General features: G+C 36.1%; 1 protein-coding gene across 2 annotated transcripts in view; it reads right to left on the bottom strand.

Annotated features, from left to right (window-relative positions):
* Nucleotides 1–20,502, bottom strand: part of PRKD1 (protein kinase D1) — a 112,675-nt gene that overhangs the window by 90,933 nt on the left and 1,240 nt on the right. The window lies entirely within an intron of this gene.

Genomic DNA, 20,502 nt, shown 5'->3' with positions numbered 1-20,502 from the left:
TGACTGCAGTGCAGACATTCCCTTTATTTCCTCATCTGGAAAAGCTGTAATTGTCCAAGTCACTGTTTTTTTAACAGCAGATCAACTGAGTTACAAAAAAAATGCAAACTTCAAATACATCAGGATACAAAAAATGCCGCAGATTAGTGCTTCATCCAGAAACTTTTCTTTCTATTTACCTATTAATAAACATAATTTTAAAGCAATCATATTTGCTAGTGTATATATTCAGTTATATCTCTTTCTACATCTTCTTCTGAATTAGGATGCCTAAGAGATGCATAAGGAAACTCCAAAATTTAAAGAAACATTTAATTTACAGCCAGAAGAAACACAAAAGAAAGAATAAATCTTGGAAAAAAGGGGCGACAAATATCAAATTGGAAACTGTTGTTTTCCTGTATGATACCCTCACCTAGCCAAAAATGTAAGGAGACTTGTCATAATTTGTTCAGAAGCAACAATTATGGTAAATTTACAGGAGGTTTCTATATACATTATCACAGTGAGGCATTACATGTATTGAGTTTTTCATGCTTCCTGGGATAAAAAAAAAAAACCAAAGCACTGAAAAATCTATTATTCTTGCAATATTCAATTCAGTACCAAAGAACCCAAGTCATGATGAACTTTGATTGATGGACAAACAAATGATTGATGCTTACATTATGGCTAAAACATGTTTTACTTTGAAACTTAGATGAGCCAAAAAGAAACAGTTACAGCATCAAATGTGGCTAAGATAATTTAGCCATGCTTCATTAACTCTCCAGTTAGCTCATACCAAATGAACCTAAGCAGATTATCCATCACAAGGCAAAGGATGACTGCTCTTTTCCCCACATTAAAACTGTACACACAACTCCTGAATATCTGCAAGGAACTCATGAAACAGGGTGCAAGGCACAGCTGTGACACAATAGACCAACTGATTTGGCTGCATCGATCATTCACTTTATTCAGGCCCATAGTTCCAAAACCTTCTACTGTATTCCCAGAATACAGTGCAAAATACTTAAGAGGACTATGAGATATGAGAAAATGGGAGGAAAAGGTTTACACACACTGCTCTCAGGATGTTCCATCTAACAAGTACTGACATCTCTTTGCCTCTAACTGGAAATACCACTCTAGCAAGAAAGGTTCAGTTCCTTACAGGGAGAGCACACAAGACTTAGAGAAAATTTTTAAGCTCTTTTTTTACAGATCATATAGGGATCTTCTGGAAATTATATGAAAAAAGTGTGGAAGCAGAAGTATCATCAGAATCAAGAACACATTACACAAATAAATGGACCATAGGTCCAAAGCCAAAATAAATATGGATATGCTCTTTAAAATCCCTAATAAATGACAGGAACTTGGGGGGCAGCATGAGAAATAAGCTTATAAGAGGGGGCCAGACATGAGATGCCTCTTTAATGATGTAACTATTACTGCTGGGAACCAACGTACTGGGGTAAAAAACAGCCAGTCTGACTCATGAGATCTTTGATGTACTGAAAAACTTAGATCCATGAGGCAAATTGGTGCAGCATGGAGACCAGAAGAAAAACAAAGTATCATTTAATAAAATTTAAAAACCCTAAAGAAACATTTTAATTGTTCACCACAAGAGCTACATATGCAATGGTCACTTCAATCCATTTCCTGCCTTCCTCTCTTAACCAAAAATAAATGAAGGCAACTGAGGAGAAAGGAAACAGAATTCCTGCTGCAGATGTTTTAAGCAGAAGAATGTCAGTAATAGCATCCACACTTAACATCCTTCACAAGGCAGGTAATTCTTTAAACTTTATTCCTAGTACAGAAAGTAGTTGCCTCAGGGTACCCATTTTAAAGGACCTTTGAAGGCCTGCACAGATTTGCAGAAGGGACAGCTGACACATCTAATCTCCTAGAAGAAGCAAAGTTAACTGCACCAAGTAGTTCCAAGTCACTGGAATGAGTGATGGGTGGACTTGACCTAAGATGATGAGGCTGGATTCAATTTACTATTCCACTCATCAGCATTGGATACCATATACTGGGAGAAAATTCTATATAAAATACATTCATTTAAGATATTAGTGCTCTTAAACCAAATGCATACAATATACTTTTTTATTAGAGAACCTAAGTACAAATTAGAATTGTTTCTGAGTATGAATCTGACTAACGTACAAATAGTGCAATTCATAAGAACCACACGACTTGATCACTGAGTCTTCTTTCTGGCACTGATTTTCTTCTGCTATACTGTTCAACAAATGACCCAGTAAAAGAGAAACAATGTTTGATCACCTGAACTACTTACCCAAAACCAATTTGGCAAAAGTATTTAACTAGAACACTATCTGAGAATTTCTCTAAATGTGAAGCATTTACAGATATTTTCTAAACATAGAATATTTCATCACTGAATGTGATGATATGACCAGCTGCAGGATGAAAACAAAAACATTACACATATTTCTCTGGATTATTAGGTCAATTGGCAAACTGTAAGAAGCATTTCAGTTTTTCAAACCCAGTGATAAAGCACATGAACATTGGTACAAATAAATTCTATTCTCTTTGTATGTTTCTGAATCAGTATAACAGTATATGTATCTGAATATACACAAAAAGATGTTTAGGTTTGCAAAGCCAGACATTTAAAAATTCAAAGTGCCAAAATTAAGGCTGTCTATGAAAACTCCATCTGCTCTGCAGGACCATACTACTGAGTCACTACACTTGTAATTATACTACTTGTGATGCCTCCATCAATCCATGCCTGGAATTAATTGGTTTGTTTTCCCTTTACTGTTTGGATACAGTATGGAGCAACTTATTTGAAGATGCTGATCATTTTTGTAAATAACAATTGAGAAACATTTTCTTAATTGCTTTTGTATGATACTGTTTGCTAGAGTATATCATTATTTTTTTTTAATATTGTTGTGTTAACAGGCACATGAAATGAGAAATATGATTAGGTCTGTAAATTGTCAGGAACTTAGTCCAAGGAAGAGTAAGCCAAAAGTAGCTGCCTGTGCCCAGTTTGATCTTAGATGTTTTGTCTGCCTTCCAAAGTACTTCCCATTATATGCAGCAAATGCAAACCAAGAAATGAAGGTGGCACACCCTCTGTGTGACAAAATATAAGGAAGGGATGTGGTTAGAGCCACAGCACGAACACTAAGGGAAAACACTTTTTTATACATTTATATAAATGTACACAGTTATATAAATATATAAGGCTATAGACATGAAGGGTGATGGAAGGTAATTGAGAAGATAAAGCCACAATACCTTCTTTCCTTTTGCTCCTTCCCTACACCCAAAATAAGTCTGTATTTGTTATATCATGATTAATTCATTCAAAATGAAGCACTTCTTGAAGTAGCAGTTGCAGGCTCTGATGCTTTAGCAAGTCAGGTCTCATGGATTGAGCAGACAGAAAGCAACAGAGCAGTATTAGTTACTTGACTTGCTCCACAAAGCAATTTGGCAGCAGGTACAGGAAGAAATACAAACACAAAAAACGGCACAAAAAACTTTATAAACTATGCCATTATCTCTTCTCTTTTACCAGTTTTCTCCCTGCCTTATTCACCAGATACACTTCAAGATCTGCAACAAATCAGACTGGAAAAGAGAAGGTTGCATGGAGAGCTCACAGCACCCTTTCAGTATCTCAATGGGACCTACAGGAAAGCTGGAGAGGGACTCTTCATTAGGAACTCTGCTGATAGGAGAAGGAGCAATGGGCACACATTGAAAGAGGGGAAACTTGAGAGTGATATTAGAAAGGCTTTTGACTGTGAGGGTGGTTAGACAACCCACAGGTTACCCAGGGACGCTGTGGGTGCCCCAGTCCTGGCAGTGTTCAAGGCCAGAGTGGACAAGGCCTGGCCCAGTGATCTTGGTGTCCCTGCCCATGGCAGCAGGGTGGGACTAGATGATGATGATCTTCAAGCTCCCTTCTAACCCCTTAACATTCTATGATTCTATGCTTTCATGTTGGCCTTCTCTAGCATGGACCTATCACTTTAAGTCTACTAGATATTCACTACTTCAATGTATTTGTGCAGTGAGCTGTACAAACATGATTTCCTGCTCTACTATTGCAAATAAGTTAGAACATAGCATGTAAGTGGTTCCAGATACAGGTTGCATAAAGAACCAGATGTCAACAGTTTTACTCTGCCCTAATTGTCTTCTACTTTTTCAAAGGTCAACCTCAGTTTGCACATTTTATAGAGCATCTTATTCTCAGGTTTAAAAAAAAATTAATATATATTAATAATTTTTTTTAAATGGGTACACTTCTTGCATTATTTCAATCAGTAAATTCCACTATGTTTTTGTTCCCTAGTTTTCATTCCAAAAATCCTATTCACCCATGTAATGCTGGGGAGAGGCTCTGAAAATTCGTTTCTTCCAAGGGCTGTTTCTTGCAGCTACAGTAGCACATGCACTAACTAGTAAGAACTCACTCACATATTACTTGTGTCTCCCAAAACTAGTATCTAAGTATTTCTACAGCTCTGAAAGAATTGTTGGGCTTGCACAAAAAGAATTCAAAACTTAAGAAAAAACTTCAGGTTCCCCAGGAAACAGATTCCTTTTGTAGATACACAATCTCAAGTGCCCTCAAGTGCTGGCTGACATTCAGGGAGCTACGCAAGAAGCATGCATGTGCAAACAGTTGATGGAAAAACAAATACAAAACAACCTAACACTGGAAGTGTATGGCAAATTAAAAAGTTCACAGGCAACTATTTCTCAAGGCTTTGAGATCAGATCTAAATGACCACTTCCATCCAGGCTCAAGTATTTATTTTACTGTTGCTTAATTTACTTTAAGGAATGCAGGTGACTATCCTCATCTTGACAGAAAGAGAAAATCTGTGGCAGCTACAGAGAGCATTAAGGACATTACTACCTTACTGTTCAGTAAAAGTCTTGCTTTAAATATAATTATATTCTTAAGATGTAAAGTCATATCACATTAAAGTTTTACAGCTTCAAACTCTAACCAAAGTAAAAGTGCAGTGTTTTTCCAAGTCAGTTTAAATCAAATTTGTTCTCCTTGGAAGAACACAGTCAAGATTAAAACACAAGATTCATTCTGGGCTAAAACTGTGCCCAGCATTTTCCTTGTATGTTTTTTAGCATACTATTCCTGAGTTTAATTATACATTGTCCATTGCATAAAATGTAATATTTATGCTTGTCTGTGGAAATAAATTACATTCTCTTAACAAAAAGCGGGAAATAAAAATGTAACTGATACTCTTCAGTTATGCTCCTCAGATTAAGTTGTAAAGGCTTTTTGAACTAAATTAATTTGGTAAGCCAAATCTTTAATTTTGTTGCAGAATTCTTCCTCTACAATCCCCTCTCCATAAAGATAAACCAAAATGATCCAAAATGCTACATATCTAACCTAGACCTGTATTTTTGTAGTTTCTGTAGTTCAAAACAAATTGCCATTGCTCTCAGTCAAATATTCCCAAAACATAAACACATTTCCAGCTATTTTTTCTCACCTTGCCCCCTACTTTTTAAATTGAGTTACCTATTCTAATTGCATTGGTCATTGCTTACTCAACTGATTTCTTATGTCATGACAACACAGCAGATTCAATCATGAATCTGCTTCATGATTATCCTAAGCAGGTCACACAAAATGTAATTCCATTTTTAATTGGAGAGAGAGGAAAAAAATGGATGCAAGCAACAATTACTAGAACTCTAGTTGAGATTTCCTCCACATTTCATGAGACAAAGACCAAACAAATTAGGTTTAGTGTATGATGAGCAAGAGCACACCCATTCAGCTGCACACCCTTTTTCATAAGCATTCATGCATACTAATATCATAACAACAAAATGCTCAAATTGAAGATAACTTCAGAGGATCTAGTTTTTGCTCAGATTTATGGCTATAAGCAGAAATAATATGAGCAAAGGTTTTAAATGTACATTTTACTGCTATATCATAAAGTGCCCAATATATGAGAAGCATGAACCAATTTATCCTATTAAAGCATGGCAATTTTCTGCACATTATAGACACACTGGTCAGTTTAGACCAGAAGATTCTGGAAAATCACTCCAGCTTGCTGCTTTCAACCAGAAGGATTTACCAACCTTTTAAGAAGCAACCTCACAAATACAAAAAACTTAAATCAGTTTACAACTGAAATACAGTATGCCTTACCATATGCAACATACCTGCACCTGCTACCATATTGCAAAGTCTAATTGATCTTGGAGACGTCCTAAATATTTAGCAAAAGTCAAGGCTGCACTTTTCTGAATCTCGTCCAATATGAAAAAGGAGACCACTTAGGATACTGAGAGACAGATTTGATAGTTTTAGGCTGTAAATGTTAAGCTGACTGAATAGGCATAGTTCAACAACCATCCCATTTACTTAACTCTTACAGAGAATATTACTGATGGAAAAGAAGTCGTAGCCCTCAGGTTCATTAAACTGATTTTCACTGTCTTGATTTTGGGGAGGAGAGATCACATTATAATTTTCGTATGTATGGCTGGATTTCTGTTGATAAATCCTAATTATACTACGTCTATTTTTAAAAGGCCTCTAGAGAGATTGCACAAAATATCATTGAGAAAGTCTGCAAAATTAGCACATTTTCAAATTTCATCAGTATGCAAAATGTTCGGCTGGATTTTACAAAAAAACTTGTAAGGTAGAGGCATTCTTCAGGGAAAATACAACTGATTTCCACATAATCCAGACAAGATAAACTACTGTCTCAGATGATCCATAACTTCACTCAAATCCATTTATAAAACCAAGTAGTGGAAACACATGAGGAAAAATACAGAATTCATCATCTTTTCTTAACTCTCTCAGGCTCTTTTCTTGGTCAGTTACAGTTTAATTGAGACTTTCTTGATTATTATTTTTTATCAAGAAAAGGGGTCAGCATAGCCATAATGACACTCGAAAAAAATTGCAACATATTCAGTAGGAAAAATAACACAAGATAAACTAGTCATTTATTTCCTACCTGCAGCAAGCTGGTACTTGCTGGTAAGATTTAAAAATACAGAATTAATTTACAAATCTTTAAGTAGGACCAAAAAAAGTGGAAAATGAGAACATTTTGCTTTGAAAACCATGATGCTACACAGCTTTATAAACACTTCAAAATTCAAAATTTGAATTTCAAGAAATTTTTGAATACTCTAACACAACTATATCCAATATGCCTTCAGATTTATGAGTCACATTTGATTCACTTGTAGTAATACATTTTAAAAATGGGTTGAAAAATAAAATTGAGGAGCTGTAAGAACTTTTAACAAAATACAGCAGAGTACACACTTCTAAGTCTTATGCTTTTTTATGTACTATTAATTTATGTATTTGACTATTTTTCTTCTCTTTGGATAAAGTGATTACATGCAGATCACTCTTTCATTCCCCCAGAAATGGTCTGATTAATTTTTAAAGCACCATTTTGTCATTAGTTAAGGATTTGGCAGAAGAAAAGACAGCTGAGACACATCAATGTAGTTTCAGAAAGCAGTGGGTAGAAGATAAACAGTGTTTGAAACTGTGTGACATAAGCAAGTCTGCACACAAGGAAACAGAAATGTGAAAATAAATACAGGTAAAGTGGTGGAAAGATCTTTTTTCCCCCTCCTGTCAGAAGAAAACAAATACCTACTAAGACAAACAACCACTTTCAAATCATGCCTCTGTTTCTAGAGCTGCTAGCTGAAATTTGGCTTTGTAGCAATAGCAGCTTGCTTACCTGGCTGTACTACAACCTGGCACACATCTGAAGATGCAGAGCAGATATATACATATTACACAAAGAACAAGTGCGCTTCACCTTTTTTCCTGAATAAAAATTCAACCAAAAAAATTTTAAAACTTCCTCCCCTCACAACAATTTATTTCAATGTATGTATTTAAAGGCTTTTTGGTTTCTATTTTATAATTAACAAACATTATAAGTTGATCATTACCTAAAATCAGGGACAAGAGTTGTCAATACACTGCTCACTGACAGAATAACACCTAACCAGGGAAATCTCCAATGGCGATTTATCTACCTTTCTCCACACAATTGCTACCCAGAGCCTTCTTGGGCTGAGTGCACCAGACCTCATTTGCACTTGGCAGCCCTGTAAATGACTTCAACACTACTCAGAAATCCTTGACATCATACATAACCCAAGTAATAAAAATAGAAAACATAAGAATGGAGGTACCAAATACACTTGGGACCAGATGGGGAAAGGGGGAAGTCTAAAAGTAAGACAGTAAAAACTCAGAATATTGCCTAGAACAGATCACTAACTTAGATCTTTATTATAACTTTTAGATTGTTTATTAACTTGAAAGACTACTCTATCTTTAATTGGTCCAAATTGATTTCAGAATTAAACTTTTGAACACTGCAGGTACCACAGGAAAGCTCAAATTCTATCAAAACCGGCAAGAGGTTAAATTTCATCTTCACATCAGTGTGCTCTCCATGGAGCCAGTCCTGTAAGCTGAGTGCAGGGATGAAAAGCATTTATAATAAACAACTAATTTAGGAAAGCATATTAACATTCTATCAATATTTCAAGAATTTACACATAACTAGAGAACCCAGTAACAATCTTCTTTAATGTTATCTGCTGAGGCAAATTAGAAGGCAAAATTAAATCCAAGGATGCTCAATGATTTGCATCCATTTAATCTGGTAATAATAAAGCTTGATTTCCAAAGTATTTGTCTCACAATAGTTTGTGAATTCTGACACAAATTTTTCTATGCTTAAGCTTGCTGAAATATTTGAATCCCATATGAATTCTCTCCTAACTAAAAACCTGAAGTCCAAGGCAGCCTACCTTCAGTAACATCACTTGGCCCCTTGTTCTACCCAAATGTTGGCCACTTTGAAAAAAACAGAACTAAGTTTTCTTTGATATTACTAGTTTTTCACCAAATGTAACTGAACTTGATAAATATGAAAAAAAGGCAAAAAAAACCCCAAAAAACCCAAAAAAACCTGAGCATGAGAGGGCAGGGATTAAAGAATAAAAAGCAACTTAATTCTCATAAAAAAACAAGATCTACTTCTTTCAACAGTGTCCACTCAATTCACCTGTCATTTGTTCCCATTCCCCCACTGATGTCCAAAGAAAGAACAAAAATACAGATTATTCTAATTTAAAGCTTCATGCATTTTCAAATTGTCACAGAGCTGGTTAATTACCATTTTATAAGAATCTGAATGCAAACTTTGGAATAAAAAAAATAGCATCGTTCTTGGATTAAAAGGAAATAGTAATATTTAGAAATGTAGTTATCATAAGGTGCAGATTCAATTTTTTTTTAACTCTTGTCCTACAGTTTATCTGTACTCATTTAAGCATGTTTTCAACATGGCAAGTGATATTCAACATTCATTTTTTGTTTGAAACACATAAGGAAAAGAAGGGGATAACAATCAAGCCATACTAGTGAAAGATTTTTATGCATTCCTATTCAAAAGATGGAAGTTAAGCTTTGACTTGCTGTTTGGAAAGCCCCTCTCATTATGTAACGTTTTTTTGTTGTTTTCAGAAACTCTTGTACTGCTAAATAGAGGGGGGAAACAGTGACATTGTTACTCAAAAATTCAGTTAACAGGAAAAAAAATATGCTTTCTAAATTAAGCAGTGTAGCTTCACTCATCAGCAATTGATGGAGATATACTCTGTATCAATTGATGGAGATACACTCTGTATATCACCGAGACTAACAGACAAGTTATTTTTCCCTTCAGATCGTTTCCTGAGGCAAGTTTTTACATAGGGATTATTTACCTCTCAAATAAGGAAGCAGATATTTGCTGACCTTTTTAATTGATGAGATGAAATTTTTTGTTCTTAGGCCACCTTTGAACAAACAGGTGTGATATTAAGTATCTTTAAAAAAAGTTTAGAAATTATTGTTTCACATATCAGTCTCCAAAAGGACTATAGTCTCTTCACTATATTATACCTAAGAAAATGAGACTTGCTCAACTGTTAGTAAAACTGACACAAATTTATTTTTCCCTTTTTAAACAACATAAATTATTTACTTCTGGGTAGATTAAGGTATTTAACAAAATTACGTGACTGCAGTATGAAACAGTGTTTTGAATGTTACCAAGTTTTGTGACATTCTTCCATTTAAACATACAATTGCACATATGTGCTATCTGGGAATGCACAGCACATTAAAATATGTTGAAAAATCAGCAGCCAAATTTTAGGTTGAACTGCATGCCCTTAGTTTACTCAACTGTCTACCAGTCCAGGACATTAATTTTAGATGCCTAGATTACATAATGTCACCAGTCAATAAGAGCCTGTTAAGAAGCACAGGAAAAATAAGCACAGGTGAAAGAGGAGTTAAAACAAGAAGCAATACAACAAACACCAATTTTAGCTGGGCTGTTACCTTGGTCTTCCCGCTAAACCCTAATAAATAATGCATCTTCTGCCCCACAAAACACCTCTAACATGCACGTCCTTCCTGCAAAGACAGATAAATCAAACATGTACTCTTCAGTTCACTTCTCAAGCACTGCATCATCTTCCTTCCTTGAAAAGTTGTACATTGTTCCCTTTGAAACAAATTTTGCAATAGATGGGTGTGTTACTTCAGCGTATCAACCCTTCCCTTCATTTCTGCACAGACCAACCCACCACCATTCCACAACAAGAGATAACTCAGCAGACCATTCCTGCAACTATTCTTTATGTCTAATCTGTAAGATTTGAGGTCTTTATTTCATATGGAAAGGATTGGTGTAGTTTTTATTAATAATTTTCCTTAAGGAATTACTGTGCTTTTGCCCACCACCTAAGATGGATTTCTCATAGAAGTTTTTTTTCAAAGATACTGCCAATAAACTGCTGGCTTTATATGCTGAGATATCATTCAATACAGTTTAAGATGTGGTGAAATCACCACCTGTTCCACTACACCTTGACTGCAAAGTACTGAGGGGAGGGACTTATTCCCTGTACACAAAAATATAGCAATATATAATAAGGTTCTATTATAGTACAGGCCACCTAATATCTATTAGGCATTAATGTAACAAATGGACAAATATAAACAAAGATTCACTGCATACTCTGAGAATCACAGAAACATCAGAACCTCTGAAAGTTATCTAGTCTGACTTCTCTCTTATAGCTGAACTATCATCGACACAAGGTTTTGTTTACCCAAGTGCAAAAACAAAGGATGAAATCTCTACCATCTCTCTGGGTACCTGTTGCAATATTGCACAGCTCTCCTATCAAAGAAATGTTAACCTAGTGTCCAATCTGAATCTCTTTCAAACCATAACTCTCAGCTCTTTGATTCAGCCTCTGTCACCAGCTGGAAGAGTTTAGCTCTATCAGCTTTGTAAACTCCTCTTAAGGGTTCACATCACAAGAACCAATTTAGCACCAAAATAGAGCTCAGAACCTCCCCAGTCTTGTGGGAGTTGCTAAATAAAAGTAATCAAATGAAAGAAAGAAAGAGGAGGTTTACACTGGCTTTCCATTTACACTAGTTTAAGAACTGAAAGTCAGGACACTGGCATCTCTTCGTAAGGTTTGAAAAACATGTCAATTCCTGGGTCAAGTCCACATGGCATGATACATGACCATAAACAAAGATTAAAGATATACCAGAGAGACATTTCTAGATGTGGAGACAAGTATTTTTATTTTCTGAACTATTTGATTTGACTATATTTTCTGCCTGACAATCTGTTACAGTTACTTGAACTCTTGCTGCTATGACCATTTGCTTTGTGACAAAATGGCCTGTAGGTATACTGTTACATGAGAAAGATAACATACAGACAGCAATGTTTAACTTTCCTCCAGAAATCAGGAAATCACATAGTCTAAAACCAAGAGATCTTTTTCCCTAACTTAATTCCCTCCATCCATATAAGTGCACACAGACTGACCAGATTGTTTCAATTTTCACTCCACTTTTTTTTCAAGCATAGGACAGCCAAATCTTTAGGAAAAAATGCAGTGAAAACCATGTGGGTTTGGAATTGAACAGACTCCTACTCATATTCTACATATTTTGCTGCATACCTTCTATTTAGAGGTAGGTACAATAAATATAAGAAAGCAAAGGGAGGAGTTCAACCTTTCATCTATCTACAGTATATGTGTTTTTATTATTCTGGTATTTTCACATTTTCCTAGATGTACTTGATTTTGGGTGGCAACACAATCCTCAGAGAGATAAGAACAGCACTTACAATATTAGACAGCATGATCAGCACACCTGGAGTCCTGTCACATAGACAGCAAACCTGTAATCCAGCCCTTAAAAGCTGATCCAAAAGGGGCTGAACCTCAAAACAAAATGGGAAAATTATTACAGCTTAACAGAAAACATCAGCTCACACTGTCATCTCCTTATCAGTGAGGTTTCCTTCATGGCACAGACCCTCACTCCATGGATTAATAACACAATTAAAGAAGTTTAACCCTTTGTGGCCCAAGGTTCTAAGGGGCTTTAAGAAATGTTTCAGCCTGAATCAGACCCTAGGCTAGGACCCACAAATTACAAAAGGACATACAGCACTGCTGACAGGGAGAGCAGGGTATGCTTGACCACTATGGCCCACATACATTTGTATTTCTATTGTTATGTAAAGGGAGGTCTCAGAGGGAAAGATCAGACAATAGATAATTTGATGTTTTTAAGCACAAGCATCTTTCAGGCAAATGGCCTCATAGCCAGAATGTTTCTCCCAGACCCAGCTGTGTCTGTCTGTGCTTTTGCATCTGACAAGCTGTCGACAAAAACTCCTTCTAACACTTGGGAAAATTATTTCTCAAGGTTGACTTTTTTAAAAATAATTTGAAGAAAGAAGAAATAGAACGTTCTTTCAGACTACACAGGACATGTTCAGATTCAGCTCTTTTAAAATGTACAAGGTAGAGGCTTAGAGCTGGCAACCATGGTCGTGGTTTGCAGCTTCTCTTAGTGGATCTTTAGTATAGATCTTTATTTAGATCTTAGTATACACCTTGGGCCTAAAGTCACATTGGGAAGACCTTTTTATGCCAACCAGTAATCTAAGTCTTTGAATGCCTGTTTTCCTCTCTTAGAAAACAGCCAAGAACCAGATGTACATTCATGCTTCTTGATTTAAAAAAATTGATATATTTTATCAAAATAATTACCTATGCTTTATCTTGAATGTCATAATACTGTTTCTGATATGGTTCTGACTCCAGAAGAGGCACACACAACAGACTGCATAAGAGATACAATCACAACACGAATATAAACATTGTATAGTTGGAGAAGTGAAAGCTTACCTCTTGACAAAATTTTCCTTAGCTGAAGAAAACACATACAAGGAACAAGAAAAAGGAAGACACAAGTAGGTGGAGGAAGAGAAAGCAGACAACAGAGATATACACTGTAATTTGTGCCTAATTTTATGTCTATGCATAAATCACTGCAATATGTCCATAGTACTATCTGAACATAGGGTGATGCACTACACTACCCTGCAAACCTTACACGTTGTTTTAGCAGATAAAACTAGAAGAGCATTTAGAAACAAAAATCTGCTTCATGAAGTAGATGACTTCCATGAAGTGCATACATCAATACATCAATATTCTATCCTTTCAACTATCAAAAGCTGATATGCACAATTTATTTTAATCACAAACATAGTTTTTGAGTGACAACAAGTCTGCCATCATTTTAGACCATTTCCTGGATAGAAATATTTAAAAAGAAAGAAAAGTCTCAAAAAGCAAGAGCTCATTTAGCAGTACTACAAGTGTATGAAGAAGGAAAAAGTTGAAAGCCAGTGAAAGAAATCTGTTTTGGTCTGCAAAATCCTGGACGTTCATGCCAAAACCACAAGCAAGGAAAATATAAACAAAAGGGATGCCAGAGCAGAGCAGGTTATTTTGTAGCAAGTGAGACAGGATTACTAAATTTAGGCAGCCTTTCTAGCAGAACCTCTACCATCAACCCTGCAAAAGTGACACTCAAGTCTGATATGGAAAAATGAAACAACCATTTTCTCACCTCAGTGCCTGGCAAAATCATGCAGCAGCATGGTCCATGCTTCTCTTGGACACTATGCTAAGGCAGACGGAAATAATAAGGTGATTGGTGACAGCTACCATGGCTTCACTAAAGGCAAATCATAGCTGAGAAATGTGGTGGCCTTCTACAATGGGGTTACAGCAGCAGTGGATGAGGGAAGAGCACAGGACACTATATACATGGACTTGTGCAAAGCAGTTGACCCTGTCCTGCAGGACATCCTCTTCTGCAAGGTGAAGAGATGTGGATTTAATGGATGGACCTTTTGGTAGATAAAATTTGGCTGGATGGATGGACTCAGAGCTCAATATCCAAGAAAGCAGTGAGGAGTGGATTCTCCTCAGGCGGTGGTACTGAAGGGGAAATTTTTAACATCTTTACTGGTGTTAGGACTGAGAGCACCTTCAGCAAGCTTGCTGCTGACACCAAGCTGTGTGGTGCAATTGATGAGCTGGAGGGAAGGGAAGCCATCCAGGGGTCCCTGACAGGCTTTAAATGGGGACTTGTGCAAACCTCAGGAAGTTCAAAGAGGCCAAGTGCAAGGTCCTGCACCTGGATCAAGGCAATCCCCACATAAATACAGCCTGGGTGGAGAAGAGATCAAGACTAGCCCTGGGAAGAGACTTCAGGATGTTTGTGGACCAAAAAGCTCAACATGAGCTGTCAATGTGCACTTGCAGCCCAGAGGCCAACTATGAGCAACCTTACCCATTCTGTGATTCTGTGATCATTAAGATGCCTTCCAACCACTAATCATTCCATGATTTTAGCAGAACACACCTTAAGGAAGACTTTACAAATGACAATTTGACAGTATGCAAAAGGCATGTAATAGCTCCAGAAGAAAGGGAAGTCTTCCTCCAAGCACCAAGAAACATATACAAGTCAACAGCTAACACTGACTAAAGATATACAAAAAGATACACCACATATACAGGTTGTATCTACAGGGAAGATTAATCAACTATTTTAGATGACAGTTCACCTGCACTTCAGATAAACACTTAAAAGAGACATTTTAATTATATACTTGATTGCAACTATGCAACCACAACCAGATTACATAACGTCAATGTAAACATGTCTGATGTCAACCAGTCAAGAAGCCAGAGATGGCCTACACAACAGTAATTTAAAAAAATCCACAAACAATGCATGTGCTTATCACAGGTTGCTTGAGATATACACTGAGTACATTGAGACCAAGAATTGTCTCTACTCTAATTTTTAATTTTACATTTTTGTATCTTAAAAATAATTGCTAGCATAATCACTAAAAAAAAAGGCAAACACATATTTGGCAGAAGTTTTTAACTGAAACAGTTTCATATACAAAATACAGTAAAAATAAGAAACCAAAAGTAACAATATGCAGACTTCACTAAGCGTGTTTGTTTCCTTGCAAGTAAACACAGTATGAACATACAGGCAGATTTCTCCAAACACAGAGGAGAGAAAATAAAATCAAGGTAAGAAGAACAAGTTAATTTCAGATGTTTGTGAAAGATTTCCAGAAATGACAGGAAAACACCTATAGTCAAAGTCCAAGCAAATCCTTACAGGGATTTGACACATGCCAGGGTGTTTCCCACGATCCACAGCAGAGATCTCATAAACCCACCACACTTTCAGGACACACTGGGCTTTCTGTGCATTCTCAGGTCATCATGTGGCTTACACTCAGTAAGTCTTCTATGGAACAGTCAGACCGTGGGTATTTCAAATTCATTGAGCACATGCCATACTATCTCCACATGGCACCTCTGTCTGGGAAATGTTGCAACTTCATTCAATAAATTCCATCCTTTCTCTGGCAACAGAGCTGAATCTCATCAGCAGTGAGAGAAGTATCTCAAATGCCTATTCATCTTCTACTTCCTTTAAATCATTATGGAAATTATGTATTTCCTGGGGAAAGCATCAGTGCTTTCCCCAGCAGCATCAGTAACACAAGATCAACACATTCCTTCTGTAATTCCTTTAAAAATTAAGATGTAAAGTGCTTTGGTTACAAGGCTGTCCTCTATCCAAAGCTACATCTTATTTTTTATTCTATGACAATGCATTCAGTAGTCTTTAATCATTAGCTAGGAAGTTCTGAAGTACTCTACACAGCTTGTGGTATTAAACCCATTTTCCTTATCTGGATGCATGATGGATTACATAACAGAGTTAACATTTCTTAAACCTCTAGTTCCTTTAAAGTAATTCAGACTGACTCCCTTTCACTGAAGTTACATTTTACTAGCATCTTCTCAGATATGCTTCAAAAGTAACTATAACTAAGCTACAAACTAATGTTACATACAGCAGCTTACAGTTTTCAGAATGGAGAACAATAAATGTAAAGTCAATAAAGGATTAAACTGTAAACATCAAAAGTATCCCTTGAGTTTGGAAGATGTTTATGTGCACAGTAACAAGGCACCTTGCATTTTTAAGTTCCATTTAACAACTTGCATAGACAACATTGTTGTGAATACATGAAATGTTTACATTTGTATGTTTGGATGAAGATATCTGACTCTTGGCCAGCATGGTGAAAACCTGTCAGTTTCTCTGTTTATCCTGAAGCTAAAAATCTCTATAGCACCTCATGTACTCTGAGTCCCCATCCGACTCTCAGGGAATTGATTTCATTACCACCGGGCTTTTGTTTATTTTAGAAGAATGTGTAGGTTTGGGGGGAAAACAAACAAAAAAGCCCACCCAAACCAAAAACACCCACAAACAAACAAATCCCCCATCATTCATATAAACAAACCCCACAAGTTTTCCATGAATGCTTAAAAACATTGCAGAAAAAGATAAATATATTTTCACATGAACCTTTGGAAGAGGTTTTATTCTTTCTCTGCTCAGGCCACAAGAGGTTCCAGCCTGAGAAAACAAAACTGAGTTAATTTTGGTTTTCCTTTTTTATTTATTTAAGAATAACTTAGATTTTCCTTATAATGACAACTAGAAACAAAAGTGAATGCATACCTGCTCCTGAATGTGCTCCTGAATTTGGTTCAATTCTCAGGAATACTCTTAAAATGGTTTTTGATTTAATTTGTAGCAATTCTCATAATTTAACACCAGATAACCTTACATAAAGATGAATCTGGGCACAGTATTCCAATTGCAGTATGCTACTTGAACCAAGTACTTTTCTTTTTGTCCTTTCCCTTTCCCAAAATAGCCTCTCTCCTTATTACTTTTTTTTCCCACTGTAAAATTGCAGAATTATTCAAACCACTGAAAATCATCCACAACACCACTTTAATAAATCAGTCTGAACTATACAGCCTATGCAGCTCAAATTTTATTTCCTCTGTTTCTGATCACATTTTTTCTTGTATTTACGATTTTTGTATTCCTCATAACTTCTAAGTCTTCAAGTGCTGAAGGCCTAAGCCAGCATATGATCTTAACAGCTGACCTAAGAGCTATTCTATAAAATACACATTCTCAAGTCATATAACACTGCCTTATGTATTTACTTGAGAAGTCTAAGTTACCAAAACTTAGCAATGCCACTACAGTGCCCCAAGTCATCATATGTGAGCTATAACGATGACAAAGAATTTCAAGAAACGCGAAACACAATAATATCTCCTTCAAATTAAACTTGCATGAATTTGTATTAAAAAGTTGCATAAAGATTACTTTCTTTATCTTTTTAGAATAAAAAGTCTTTGGTAACATGGTAATTCCATACAGTTAAAGTGTACTTTGCATTACACTTGTCCTGGAGAAGTGGTTTTACTGTGGGCAGCGAACACAAAAAGGGCAATAATTCATACTAATTGTCTTCAGAAAACAAAGATTGTATTTTACAATATCCTCCCACTGTTCTTGTGGGACGTCAGCCTAGAAGTCAAACACTAGCATATATTTTAAAGTTGATCCTCATTTCTTGTCAACTACATCATCATTTAAATGCTAAAGATCCATTTTAACTGAAGAAAAAATAATCCCACATTGACAAGTCTCAAAGTTTTCATGTCACCGGTTCTAGGCAAGACAAGCAAAACACACAAACTCAAAGGAATCAAATTTTGTTATCTTCAGAATACATTGAAATGTGTTTGAATTTATGCCAGAAATCAGTATGTACCATTTCATCTTCAGATTTGTAGAGGAAGTTTCTTTACAGCTATCTCAGGATAAAACTTCTGAAGGAATACCTCTCATGGAAAACAGAGGAATAGCCACACTTTGCTCATTCCATTTTACATGTCATGTACATTAGATCATCAATACAATTATACTCTCTACCAAAATTAAAAACAAGACAGCATCTGAAATGCAAAAGTTACTCTAATGTAAGTAAATGCAAATACATGTTTATAAGGAAATGTAAACTTCTAAATTATACATAGCATTAAGTTTTATACATGTGAACTCACATGTATATTATTTATATACAAAAACACCATATAAAGATATAGAAATAGAGTGTCATACATATATACACCCATAAATGTATCTATATACACACACACACTGTATTAACATCCTACTCAGGCCTACATATGCTCCATTCTGCACACTTTGAGAGGTTTATTTCAATTTAACATAAACTTTGAGCAGGAGTAAATTAAATGGGTGCATACACCTGAGCAGAGTAAGGGTCATAATCACCTGAAATCAGGTATGCCCACATCACCATGGAAGAGGCTCCCTATAAGCAGATCATCTGACTCTGATACTGAAGAAAAGTCAGCACAATCCTAAAAAAAAAGCTGTGTGCAAGAGGACTGCTTAAATATTTAACAGCACACTACAGACACAGTGTTGATTTTAGCAGTCTAAGATGACAACCATCGAGAAAATCAAAACCACAATTTCTCATCCTTATATCCTGCTTCAACTGTCCAGACCAAATAGGAAGTTTCAAAGGAAATTGTTGCCTAGTTGACCACTACTCTACAGACCCAGAAAAACTTTCAAAATAGCATGAGATTTCAATATAAAATTCTTCACAGTGTAGTGTCCTGCTTGATTGTGATAAGCAAATGCATGTTTGTTATAAAATCAAGAGTAGACACCATTGCAAATCATTTCAGGAAAAGATAAAATCATAAACCTACAAGACACAAATAGTTATCTTGTAACAGTTTTAGATATCACATAACTTTTTTTAAGTCTCTGCCAGTATGCCAAGTAACTCTGAATATGCAAACAATCCCATCAGGATTAGTGAAACAATAAAATCATGTATATAGTGTATACGTACTTGCAGTCTTAAGCTGAAAATGGAGGCTCTAAGGACTAAATAACATATGAATTGTTCTGCAGGGTGGAGGAGGTAGAGGCCACAATTTAACAAGAAAAGAAAATAAAAACAAACAAACCAAAGCCTTTCTTCCAGTTTTCCCTTTCTGTGAGCCACTTCCCTCTCGACAGCCTTGGGAAAGCAGATATTTCAGCTATGAGAAACTGAGTAGAAGAAAGTTCCTCATTCAAATGTGCCCTACAGAGAAGCAGCTACATGATGCTTTTATACAATTAAGAAACTGCAACAAACTAGTGTTCAAAATTTTTGTGTCAGTACTCACTCAAGTAAGTTTGACTGTTTGAGCACAGACCAGCACATGTAATTTTCTTTACACAATGGTATATTGTTAGGAAATGAGGTTTAAAATCAAGCTTACAGTAAGCCCATTAATTAATTAACTATTCAAGAACAGTAAATAGAAACAATGAAACAACAATCTTAGCTTTTCCATTATTGCTAGCACAATAACTTCTGAATGGTGAAATATGGAATACATTTAAGCTATTTCAGATGTATATGTAACCAAGTGAGAGCGTTGGCCCAGCTTTAAAAACAAATATAGTAACGTGAAAGGGTACACCTTTCTCCAAAATTTAATTTTAAAAAGCAGATCGCAATTTCTTAAACCATAAAGAATGCACAATTTAGAAAATGGGTGCATATTTTATACTTTTTTGAAAACGCTTCGTGAGTTGCTCTTCAACAAAAAAGGAGTTCCACTATTCAGTGAAGTTCAGGTTGATGATCTACAGAGAGATACAAGGCAAAGCTATAACTTAAAGAACAACAAAAAATAAAGTCAATCCCTGTCTGAATTTTTTTTTACCTCGGTAAAAACAAAGCGGGAAGAGGAAGAATTTTTTTCCATTTTAATAATCCTGAATATTTAGGCAGGCTTTTTTATCCTTTACAATCGCTATGATACTTTTACCTATGGGCCTTTCACACAACAACCACGTATAAAGTAAAACTATTACACAACAGGATTGTTAAAACAGAGAAATCAGAGACGACAAAGGCAGCGGTGGATCAGGCAGAAGCCCGGTGGATTTCAGCGCACAGCGCGAGTTTCCCCGAAGCGCAGGTGACCCGCGCCTGACGCCGGTGCCGCTCCGGAGGGGTTGCGGTGCGCGCCACCCGCGCGGGCAGCGGG

The sequence above is a fragment of the Agelaius tricolor genome, unplaced genomic scaffold, assembly GCF_023055355.1.
Source record: "Agelaius tricolor isolate 1412-34295 unplaced genomic scaffold, bAgeTri1.0.p SCAF_5, whole genome shotgun sequence".
Lineage (NCBI taxonomy): Eukaryota > Metazoa > Chordata > Aves > Passeriformes > Icteridae > Agelaius > Agelaius tricolor.
The sequence above is the reverse complement of the archived record's forward strand: the minus strand, read 5'-3'. Positions and strand labels throughout refer to the sequence as shown.